The 12,963-nt window shown below is 36.6% G+C and overlaps 1 pseudogene; it reads left to right on the top strand.

The window, feature by feature from the left end:
* Positions 1–1,245: 1,245 nt before the first annotated feature.
* LOC117094222 overlaps positions 1,246–12,963 on the top strand; it is a 42,843-nt pseudogene continuing 31,125 nt past the window's right edge.

The following is a 12,963-nucleotide window of genomic DNA, read 5'->3' as shown; positions in this document are numbered from 1 at the left end:
TTGTTGATTGATGAAAACTCAATAACTGGCACAAAAGTTGGTTACAGTCTGTCTATACATCCACTTAGATTACACTTCACAATGCGTGGAGAAACCTTTATGCTAAACTTACAGTATAGAAGGAGGTAGCTTTAGGCTAAATTTAACACAGTGAATCAAACCAGTTCCCAGCTCCCCATTTCCAATCTGAAACAGTGATTACACACTTGCCCAGGATACTACTATCTTTGGACTAAGTTTTTCTTATCTAACTCATGTATTTAACACTTGAGTAATTCAATTAAATTCAGGTGAATGGAAGAGAGAAGGGACATGGAGACCTTAGAAGTTCATGTAATATTCTTTAAATATGTGTAATGATTTTTGCATTTTCATTTATATACTTACACACTTGGGACACACATATATTCATGCACTCACATTCATACTACATTGGCCTATGTAGCCATTCCTTGCAGGTATTCTTTGCATTCCATGCAGGTCCTGGTTACATTGAGTCTAGGCCCCCAATCAAGACTGTAGGATCAAACTAATGGCTAGACGAAAGAAGACGTGGTCTTTGTACACAATTAATTAATTAATTCCATTAGTATTTCATGAGTTTGGAAAGTATGAGGCCCTGTCCTGGCTTTGGGGACAGACACGCTGACATATTAGATGTGACTAAAATCTAGTAAAAGCGTGAAGTAAGCACAGCACTGGACCTGACATAATGGCTGATTTGCATGCATGAATGAGCAAATGAGGCAAGGAAACATATACAGAAATGTAACAGGATGAATTATTGAAACACACATAAAACTTGTGAAAAGGAATGTTGTTTTAAAAATAGCTTTCCCTAGTCATACAAGGGAAAAAGGGGGGCACTATTTATGCTATCCTTAATCCTCAAGATCGTGGGAGAAATAAACAGCTTTCTAAAGTTCATGTCTGTTCAGGGAAGAATTGGGCTGAATTATCTCAAAGTGGATGGGGTGGAGCCAAAACCTTTGAGTAAAGAGTCAAAAGGTGTGGGGAGGGCTATATGCATTAAAGGACTCTAAGAGTGAAAAAAAAAATAAATTAATTAAAAAACAGAACCATATTTGAATAGTTTCTGTAACTGGAGGATCCCCTAGGTGGGTGATTTCTTCAACATGCCTGTAGAGGCTGTCGGTGAGCACAAAGGCCTCCTGGAATGAGTATGTGGTTAGAGACTGGAACTCTTTAGGAGTTTCCCTAGGTCTGCTCTAAATAGTACAAACAATGGATGATGAAGAATCCATGTTAATAGCAGTGGATCCACAGGTAATAAAGAGAGCTGGTGGTGAGAACGCCTCCACCATGATCTAAAAACCTGGCTACTTCCTGATTTTCTGTAGTGTAAAACACCCTAATTTTTAATTATCCCAATGATATGATAAGTTTTCTGAGTTAAGGAATACCTTTCCAACACAAGTACACTGTAGAAGAGATTCTTCCTTTTATCTCTGGGTAGGTTGCATGAAGATCCCTTCTATCCCACTGAAGTGAGGTAGAATACGCCAAACTCAACTGAGGTTGAATTTCTCACCAAGAAAATAATTGAGGGCCCAGAGGAGACTTACATGATGTAACGAAATTTTAAAATGTGATAGATATTATTCATTTCGAGTTTGAAACTAAGTTCTGTAACTAAAAGATAAGGCATTTGTGACAAGAGCTATAAATATAATTCAAAATATAAGAATAATTTAGATTTGATAATAAAAATAAAGAGTAAAGGATTCTTTATTTTCTCCATAGACTAAATATCTGATAAAAGTTAAACTATGTCAATGATATAGGTTTATTCCTATAAAAACTAACAATTATTCTTCACTATTCTAACTGAAGCCAATTCAAGTCTCCTCTCTGTGATGAAGAAAACCAATGAAAAGAAGATAGAATCTCACAATAATAAGACGCTAAGCTACAATTTAACACCAATTTAGCAATTCCATTAGAGAGCACATCCAGTTCATTAAAAACAGCAAGCTAACCTGTCTATAAATTGCCTTACCATAATCAAATGTTGGCAAAATAAGTAGATAGGAAATACTGTGCCTGTCTGAAATATTAGCAATTAATCGTAAAATAGCCAGTTGTTTGAAAATGTCATGCATATTACTATATAATAATATTCCTTAAATTGAACTGGGAAAATTTCTTTTTTTATTTTTATTTTTTAACATGTAAACTCTTCAATCAGTTTAAAAAAAATACATTCAAGAGTTAGCTATCTCTACACTTGTGGATTAATTCCATATCAAAACTGAATTTATCAGTTAAGCAGAGTCCTTCAAACAAATTTGGATACATAGCTGGACAACCTTTTAGGTATCAAACAGAGCCCTAGATGGTTATTTCCTTCTGTAAACCCAAGCCAGGGAGAGACCTTTATGCAGGCAGCCCAGAGACCAATGTAGGAATCTCTTCCACAGCATCTCTGATTTGGCAAAGGGTTCCTTAACTCAGGAAATGACCCATTTCATTGCTAAGCACACATTGCAAGATGTTAACAAGCTCTTTGTTAATTAATTTAAAACCTAGATTTGTCATTTGTATAATTTCCACACATGTGTCCTAGTTTTGCCTTTTATCTAAACAAAACTCTGCCTCCTCTATCCCAGAGCATTATAAACTTGTGAAGCCTGCCCCATACCTTTTATTAATCTTCTTGCTTCCAGTTCCTTTAGCCACTTTCCAGTGTGACACGGTTTGTAGATACCTTCACCCTTGACTGACGGTGAACAACAGCAGAGGTATGATTATGGTAAAAGAATTTTATATTTTTTATATCATTAAAGGAAAAATCAAGATTATGGAATCCTTTTGGCTATGTCCAAATGTTGCTGCTGACTTGACTATCTTGGGAAAAGTCTCCTTTTTAGAAGTGGAAGGTATGTCCATTTACTGGAAAGATTAAAAATGTACTATTAGGAACAAGCTTTTATACATGTTGAAAGTAATTAGCAAACTGGTTTCTCGTAATTCAGAATTATCTCTGTGAACAAATACTTTCACTCTAAAGACCTAATGAATTAACTGATTTATCTAGAACTTCTTTAAATTCATTCATCAGGTATTGACTGTAAACCAGGCATTATGTTAGATGATGTGACAATGAGTGAGAACAGCCTCAGACCTTGACCTTAGACTTGACCGAATGACCCATTGGGTAGTGATGCACAGTGTTAACTGTAATAGGTGTTTAGAAGAAAATTCTTAAGAAGCTACAAGAGGCACATTTAGTCCCATCTGGGGGCTCAAGAAAGGCTTCTCCAAGGAAGTGGCATTGGAGCTGCAACATAGTGGAAATTAACCAAGCAAAAGCATGGAAGAGAATATTGTGGCAGGGAAGCAATCATGGGTTGAGCACCTGAAGCAAAAGGAAGCAAGATGTGACTCAGGAGTTAATTTGAGCCCATTGTGTCTTGGAGTTGGGGCTGAGGATGGGGGAGTAACTGTACAACATGAATCAGAAGAGTTTGGAGGAGACCAAGCCTTGCAGGGCCTTGTCTTCCTTATCCTAAAAATAATAAGGCATTTCTAATAAATTTCTTTTTAAGCAGAGAAGTCTTGGTATTGAAAAGGTCACTCTGGAAGCACTATGGAGAATGAATCAGAGCAGGGTTCCAGGAGGATATGAGAATAATCCAAGTGAGAAGTGAGAATGAGGGTGCAACAGTGGGGTCTGCAGAGATGAAGAAGGGTGAACAGATTTGAGAGACATTTAGGGGGTTAAATGGAAGGAACTTGATGGATGGAATGCAGGGGCTGAAGGAGAGCAACTTGTCAAGGGGGATCGCTTGAGTTCTACCTTCCATAGTTGATTGGACAGTGGTGCCCTTGATTGTGACTTGAACACAGAGCGAGGAGTGAGTGTAGGAAGAAAGCGAAGGAGTTTGATTCAGAACATGCTGAGTTTAAATGTCATCAAAACATCCTAGCAGACAGGCCTGGGTTTAAGAGTGTTGGGCATGTAGATAATAATCAAAATTAAAACTCCCCCTTTGCTATCTCTTGTAGACGGCACCACTAAGGTTAGTAAAATGTGTAAATTTGTGGTATACAACCACCCACTGCCCTCCACACACATACGTATCATTACCAGTGAGGCTAAAGAATAGTTAAATTCTGAGGACATTTGGAATATTTATACATCTCTTCATTCCAAGCAGAGCTATTCCCCATAGTAGACGTAATTGAATGTGGGGGTTTCTTCAGCTGACCAGGAAGAGCTTAAGGACATTTCCCTATGCAGTTCGCTTAAGGGAAATGACCCTTGGCAAGTTATTCCTCGCAGACTGGAATGTGAATTCACTACTTGCCTTTCCCCCATCTTTTGAAAAAGCACTTCCCAGGACGTCCCTTCTAAGAAGTGGGTCTAGCTATTTCATTTGCTGTCTCATTGGGAACTGAGAGGCAAAAGAAAAATTGAACTGAAATGGGTCTTTGAGGTTGTGTGTATTTCACAAGTGAAGGAACTGAGGCTCAGAAAAAGACATGTTTACTCAATGCTAGAAGCAATTTCCTCCAACTGTTTTAGTTGCTGCTGTTTTGTGTATATGCGTGTGTGTTTTAACATTTCTAATTAAGAATAGAATGCAAGGGGGGGGGAGGGATTGCATTGGGAGTTATACCTGATATAAATGATGAATTGATGGGTGCTGACGAGTTGATGGGTGCAGCACACCAACGTGGCACAAGTATACATATGTAACAAACCTGCACGTTATGCATATGTACCCTAGAACTTAAAGTATAATAACAAAAAAAGGAAAAGAAAAAGGAGAAATCTTAAATTATAAAATCAAAGGATGCTTTTGAATGTTCAGCTTGGAGTTAGAAAAAACTGAATTCAAACTCCATCTCTGTGGATCTGGGTATTTTGTTTATGCTGTCTGAGCATTAACTGCAGGAGGGGCAAAATGGAAATGATGCTTATCTTACAGAAATATGGTGAAAATTGTGTGATATAAATATGAATAACTGAGCACAATGTTCGACATATGTAGATATTCAATAAATCATGCCATCTAATGGTAAAAAAAAAAAAAAAAAAAAAAAAGAATGCAAGGATAGCGTTGGTAGCACATTATCTACATTCCAGATTCCAAAAGAATACTCTGGTGTACTGACGTAGAAGACATTGTGTTCTTGGTCTCTCTGCCTTCTGACAGTGCTGCCTGGCAGTTAGTAATAAAATTCTACTCAAGATAGTGTGTTAAGTACTCACTGAAAGTGTCAGGCTCTTCAGAGTGGTGGCTTTCCTAGATTAGTGAGTGAGGTAAGCTGCTAATCCTTTTAAAGAACATCTATTTATTTCCAAACTGTAAATAAACTTAAATAGTGTCTTGGTTAAACCTCCAACTCAATGTATTATTCTTAGAACACAACTCTCAGGAAGGTCTTTATTCTTACTGTGAACCTAGGCTTAGCAAGGGCTTTGTCATCATTACCATCTTTTCCAATGATAAAGAATAAAATATTATTAATAAAAACAACCTAGCAGCTTGGTTCTGCTTATTCTTTAGGGTTTTAAATCAAAATCAATGTGGCTTTTAAGAGTAAACCCCAGGTAGAGTTTAAAATGCTGAATGTGCATGAATTATGCATGTGTACAAGGCCCACAGCCTCAGGAGTATTGTTAGTAAATCAAATGCCACAAATACAAATCCATTCCAATAGCTTATTTGAGGTGACTCAGGCTGCTGCCCCAGGCAACACAATATTAACACAGTGGCTAGAAAAACCACTGTTCACACTGAGAGATGTTGGCATGTGTAGGGGTTGAAGGTGGTCCAGTGATACTGCTATTAATAAAAGCTAAAGTGATGATTGAGAGCTCTTCTAAGTCGTTTAATAATTTGGTCATATACTTTTATGGCAACAATATGTAAGTTCTACTTTGGGCCTCACAAATGGAGAAGACTGGATTCTTTCCCTCTAATAAATCACAATCCACCTGGTAATTTACATGCCTAATTACCACAATGCAAATCAAACAAGGAGCAGTGGGAGAGGTCATAAGCTCTATTCAAATAGGCCTGTTTCATTTTCTTTCAAAGTCCCAGAGAAAATGTTTGTGGTGGGGTTGCTATGATGTATGGTGTCTTCCAAATTTATTTGTTTGAGAACTTAAATAACCATTGTTCAACAATCAATTGACCGAAACATATTTATTATTGAATTTAAGGACTAAAAGTTCATCTAGTCCAAACCCAGTCTTTTCAAAGTTGTGAGAACTAAGGCTGAAAGAGTTTGTCATAGGATAATTTTTCATGTTATTAATCCTAAATATGTATGTACACATATATATTCATTAATATTTATATATATAAAATGTAGGATATATAATATGCACAATACTATATATCATACATATTAGAATCATATATAATATATAGTGCAAATTTATATATCATTTTACATATATGTGTATATATATGCATGTGTGCATTATATATGTAAATGATAGCATATTAGTTCAGAACCATCAGTCAATACTATTATATTACAATCAACTACTTTTGGATTTAAGGCAATCATTTGCCAAAAGAGCTGTTTAATTTATTTTCATATCTGTTCTTCCTTGAACCCCATGAGCAAAACTAGTTCTCTTAAGAAGTCTGGGTAACAATAGCAATGAAAAATAGCACTTCCATAGTCCTCAAAATGTAGCGTCACCTAGACTAAGTAATATTTATTACAGAGTTAGTGCTTTCTCTGGAACAACTATCAAAGTAATTAGCCTACAGGACTGAGCTTTCTGTAATGCAGAGAATGGGCTGATGGAGGGCTTTCATCTTTTATCTCATTCAAAATAGACTCCAAAGAAACAGTGACAAAGGGAACTTTAATTTGTAACTGAGGAGGCAAGATATTAGATAGCCTTGGCGGAATGAGCTTTGAGACTTGCTGGAACTTAAATATGAGTCTTTTATAGCAAGGGTTTATTAAACTCAACCATCTCTGTGGACTATCTCTTTGCCAAGATCAATCCCCATTCTGATATTTCCCCAAAGACTACGCAAACGATAACAGAAAAATCTTTGGCTCTGTCACTGTAAAAACTATAGGCGTGTTTCATATTTTGTTCATATGGTAAGTTGTCCCAGGGGAGACATGAGGCTGTGGGAAAAGACAAAGAATCAAATCGATTTCTTAGACTAGGAACAGGGAGGCCACTTTCAGAGGCATCACAAGGTGAGAACAAAGCATTGACTTGTGCTCATGAAAAACCATGAGGTTGATGGATCCAAAGGAGGCTTGTACATATAGAGCAGGAAGTGTAAGAATAAGTCTTTCTTAGAGAGTAAAAAATAATTACATGTTAGGTTCTGTTTAACATAATTCTTTCTCCCCAAAGCCTCAAAGCATTCTCTTTCTTTCCACTCATTTTATCATCACTGAATTTTTCTGAGGTAAAAACAAAGAAGATATTTCTTTATGAGGCAGCTATTTAAGTTTCTGATTATCATCATCTCTCCACATCCGCCCAGAAACATCTGAACCAAACTTCACTATATGTACTGACCAATTGGCTTCAGCTAATCAAGTGACTATGCCTGTCATATTAATGCAAGTGGTAGAATTTTCTGGTAAATAATACATGGCATATGTCAAAAGTAATTTTGTGCCAAACCTACCTCACTTCTTCCCCTTTAACCCAGTGCTCGGAGTTGTGTAAATTATGCTTTATTCACACCAGTTAAAAGGACCACTTTAACTTTTCAGAGCTAAGATGTTTCTTGTGCTTTTTGTTAACATCCATTTCACTCAAGATCCTCCTCTTTTGAATTCAACTCAAGAAAACAGCTTGTTTACTATGACACTTTCTGTAAGTAAGGTTTCAGATTGCTTTCATCACAGAATCTAAGAAATTTGTCTAGGCATCTTCTTGTTGGTATTCTTTTAGATTTAAGCTCAAAGAAGCTTAAAATCAAGCAAAAGAAGAGTTATGGAACTCTAATTCTCTGTGGGACAAAATATCATTGCTGAGAATATGTACATATTCATTACATAGATATACATATATATACACATATATATAGACATATACACACACAAACACACACACACACACACACATATATATATATATATATTCAGATGTGATTGCCCACAAATTTTAATGTAGCAGGCAATAAAATTAATGTCCTCAGTTATCTTCTAAATATATCTACTGTACTGGGATTTCATTTCTAATTTATTTCAGGTAGAGCTTCATCTAACCAACTATGGGTTAGGTCTCATTCCCTTACTTATAGGTAACACACCTATAAGAAATAAGCTCGTTAACATCACTTTCTTGGAGATGGTCTATTTTGTCTGTTTCTCTCAGCACCAAAATCTGGTCACACTCATTGGCTATGTCCATCCTTTCCAGAAAATAATTATCAGAACAATGGTGAGCATTCCCTGACCATTTCCAAGTTACCACTGTTCTTAGGACTTTCATGTAAGCCCATTTAATTTTCATGACAACTCTATGAGATGCTATTACTAGCCCCATTTTATTTTTAAAAAAACAAGGTAACTGGCACCAAGGCAGGCACATCCAGGCCCTTGCCCTTAGTCTTTGAGCTCTATGTCTTTATCTGTTATTTCTCTGTTACAACATCAGGCTTGGGTGGCAAGGAATTTAGTTCTTTAGAAATAGTGCAAAAGGATTTATTGAGAATGTGTATATAAACCCACCCCAAAATAAAAGTGTATCAATTCATTCTATAGGTATTCTAAGCGTGAACATATACATGAAATGCAAATATTATATAATGGGAAGGACCTAGTCTTTTTACCAACTCTTCTTCCCAAACATAATTCCCAACCCTAGGTGCAGTCTGTGTCTACTCTATCCATGGCCTTCCCTGCTCACCTGGCCCTTCCACCCCATCATGGGAGGCCTGCAATGGTAATAGTCTCTATACCTAGAATCTGCCCTGTAACTACCCTAACATGTAGCCATTCTATCTATTGCTTCATGATCTTCTCTGGCTGCCTTTCTCATTCCATCTCCATATCTGCACATTGTATATCTGCTTGAGATTCTCCCTCTCACTTTGCTAGCCTTTCAGTCTCTTCCTCTGGCCTATGAACCTTGTCATCCATCATCACCTCGCAAATGTGCCTGTTCTATAAATCAGAGAAGTCCTTATAGCTTTGAGGAAGAGACTTCATTAGCCTTACTCTTTTAGAACTGCTGAACTCACATCCTGTGCCAGCCTTCCTGCCACAGAGGGTGTTGGTGTCCTTGCACTAGGCTGAAGTCAGTAGCCTATGCTCTGATGGTAACTTGCACATGTTTCTGTAATTTCTCCGTGGAAATAATGTTTGTCTTCCACCAGGCTGCAAAATCTTTGAGTAGAGGAGCCATCTCTCATTGGGGGTCACCTGTGCTTAGTACAGTACCTGGCATGTTTTTGGTGTATGGTGAAACGCTCTCTGAACTGAAATCTGTTTTTCTGCAAGGTGGGTGAGGGAGAAGATAGTTTACGGGAGAGGAAGACCAAAGAATGAGACTCAGGAATAAACCAAACAACACATTAAAACGCAAGACTGGAAATTCGGGAAGTATGCAGATTAAGTTCATTACCAGAGATAAAGGAATATTTAAGAACTGTAATGATACAGCATAAGTAGGGGATAAACTAATGTTTAGTAGTACCACTTAAACTAAGGGGAATAAAAAGCCGTAAAACCATGATCCAAGATGTTTTGATGCTGATGACAATGTGTAATTAATTATCCGTCATTCCCTAAACACCTAGTATGGGCATAGCAGTAGGCTATTCACAGAAAATACTGCATATGTGTTTTAAAAAAGTACCCCATAGAAGATTAAAACCTTCCTTGGGAAGATGAAATCAATGTATTAGAAACCATTAGAAAGGCATGAAAAACAGTACTCAACTCACTATTAAATTACGTAATATGAATTAACTGCTTCATTTATTTATTCATTCAAAAATATCAAGACAATGCTATGTGTATTTTCCTGAATCAGGTACTCATACAGAAAAAAAAAAAAAAAACAGATTTGGCAAACTCAGGATGAGGGTATAAAGCATCCTCATTTTGATAGTGTTAATTGCTGTAAGCTTATTAAAGGGGAACCATAAGACGACTGCCAATAAAAAGTCAGACATTAGGTTCAGATGCATTTCGTTGGGTACATGCTAGTATCTGAAGAATTGAGACAGTGTAAAATATTGAGATTTTTTTTCTTTGCATCAAGGTGTTCCTAAACAATTTTATTGATTCTGTGCATTCATGATAGCTCACAAACTGATAACTCAGCCTTAAAGCAATATCGTAAATCAGTCAATTCGGAAACCCCGAAACCAAACTGCGGCATACAGGATGTTTTCTATAAGGATAATTTGAGATCTGGGCATCGATCTCAATTCAAGAGATTTACTCAGTTCATTTCTGAACTGATTTTCCCTGATGTTTCATTCGGGAAAACTACATATAAATTGTTGTGCTGTGATGAATCTAAATGTATGATCTAATCCAGCTCCAGGGCTGTGTTAAGTCACTACTCAGCAGGACACTGCACCTGCGTGGAATGCCAATATGATGAAACGCCAGTTATAGAAAATAAATTTTAAAGGCTCTACATTTCTAAATCAGGAGGAGCCACTTTTACTGCCCCGAATGTTCTTCCAGATCACAATCTATGGGATTCTAGAAATGAAATGACAAACAACTCCACTTTGGAATTCTATATATTGAATTATGATTTACAGAATGGTCCATCTTTTTTAAGAAAGTAAATTTAGCTTTATATTTTATTGCCACAAACTTTTTCTCCCACAGTAATGTAACTGCTGTTTGGTGGAAATCAAGGAGCAAAGGAATACATTAAACAGGGTCAAGCCATTTATTTTCCCACTGGTTTTATCACCAAAAGTAGGTAAGATTGTTTTGAAGTCTGTTCCCAATACCCCAACCCAGCCCACTCATGTCCAGGAATACATTTGCTTTGAATCTTCCTAATTCTCCTCTCTAACCCATTGTCAAAGATGTCAGATAAAAGAATTTAGAAGTTTCTTTCTTTTTCCTGTTTAAGACAGGGTCTCACTATGTTGCCCAGGCTGGTCTCAAACTCCTGTCCTCAAGCCAACCTCCTGTCTCAGCCTCCCAAAGCACTGGGATTACAGGCATGAGCTTTCACACCCAGCCAAAAGCGCTTTCTTGAGTTCTGTGTGCAGAGCATTTGTAAAGCCAACAGTATTTCCAGATTAAGCTCAACTATTCATTAAAATTTGTTCAACAAAAGAATTATAAAAACATAATTACAAAGACCTCATAATTCCTGTCATAACAGTTTTTTTTTAAATGTCTCAGCGATTCAACCTAAGAACTTCACTACAATCCAATGCCAGCTAATAGAATGTGAAACAAAGAGCAAAGTACTGTCAGATAAATAAAACAAAATTATTCACCAAAAACATTTGAGCCTTATACTCAGCTCTAAGATGGCACTCAAAACTGATTTCTCTGTTGCACAGGTCTGAGCTCCCTATCAGTCAGAAGAATGGCAGAAAAAACAAAACAAAACAAAAACAAAATGTACATTCCAAATTTACATATTGATAGAGCACAAACGTCCTTTTAAACATTTTTTTGTTTTTAATTAGGGTATAATTTACATACAATAAATGCAGATTTAATGTGTATAGACCATAAGTTTCAGTTTTTACATTTTGACAATATTTACACTCATATAACTACCACCCAAATCAAAATATACAACATTTATATTAGTCTAGAGAAGTCCATCATATCTCTTTTTATGTAATCTCTCTATCACAAGTGTGTGTGTTTGTATATACATATGGATATATAATATACAAACATATACCTGTGGATATATATATATATGCACATATGTGGATATAAGAATATCAGATACAGGCATTGCAATTTTTTTTCTCCCAGTTTCTGGCTTGTCTATTTTTTTTTTTAAAGGTGACTTTAATAAATACGATTAATTTTGGTAATTTGAGTGTCCGCATTTTAGGGGCTTCAGTTTTCCTTTTCTGTGTCATGCTTCTTAGGTACTATTTAGGAAATCTTTACCTACCACAAAGTCATGAAGATAGCTTTCTGTGTTTTCTTCTAAGATGTTTTATAATTTTATCTTATTTATTTATTTATTTTTTGAGATGGAGTCTCTGTTACCCAGGCTGGAGTGCAGTGGTGTGATCTCAGCTCACTGCAACCTCCCCCTCCCAGGTTCAAGCAATTCTCCTGCCTCACTCTCCTAAGTAGCTGGGATTACAGGCACTCCACCATACCCGGCTAATTTTTTTATTTTTAGTACAAACGGGGTTTTGCTATGTTGGCCAGACTGGTCTCGAAGGCCTGACCTCAGGTGATCCACCCGCCTCAGTCTTTCAAAGTGCTGGGATTAGCGGTGTGAGCCACCGCACTCAGCCTATAGTTTTATCTTTGTATTTACCACTATGGTCCACTCCAAGTTAATTTTGTGTGAGGTAAGGGTTGAGGTTCACTTTTTTTCACGTAAAACCAAGTTGTTCAAGAATCATTTATTGAAAGGATTCTCCTTTGCCCATTGAATTATCTGGGCGCCTTTGTCAAAACCCAGTTGATAACAAATGTGCAGGTATATCTCTGGACTTTATTTACTTCCATTTTGTTTGTTGACCCTTACCACAATACCACACATTCTTGATTATCTTTGGCCTAAAATTTATCTTGAAATTAGCCAGTGTAAGACCTCCAACTTTGTTGTTCTTTTTCAAGTTTGTTATGGCTCTTCTAGATTCCTTAGATTTCTAGATAGATTTTAGAATCAGTTTATACATTTCTGCAAATAATGGTGGGTTTCAATTAGGTTCATGTGGAATTTCTGTGACGAGATCTTACATATCACTCATTAGATTTATTTCTTTGAAGTTTATGTATTTTGATCCTAATAAAAAGCTTTTT

The sequence above is a fragment of the Trachypithecus francoisi genome, unplaced genomic scaffold (genome assembly GCF_009764315.1).
Source record: "Trachypithecus francoisi isolate TF-2019V2 unplaced genomic scaffold, Tfra_2.0 Lachesis_group13, whole genome shotgun sequence".
In the NCBI taxonomy this organism is placed as follows: domain Eukaryota; kingdom Metazoa; phylum Chordata; class Mammalia; order Primates; family Cercopithecidae; genus Trachypithecus; species Trachypithecus francoisi.
The sequence above is the reverse complement of the archived record's forward strand: the minus strand, read 5'-3'. Positions and strand labels throughout refer to the sequence as shown.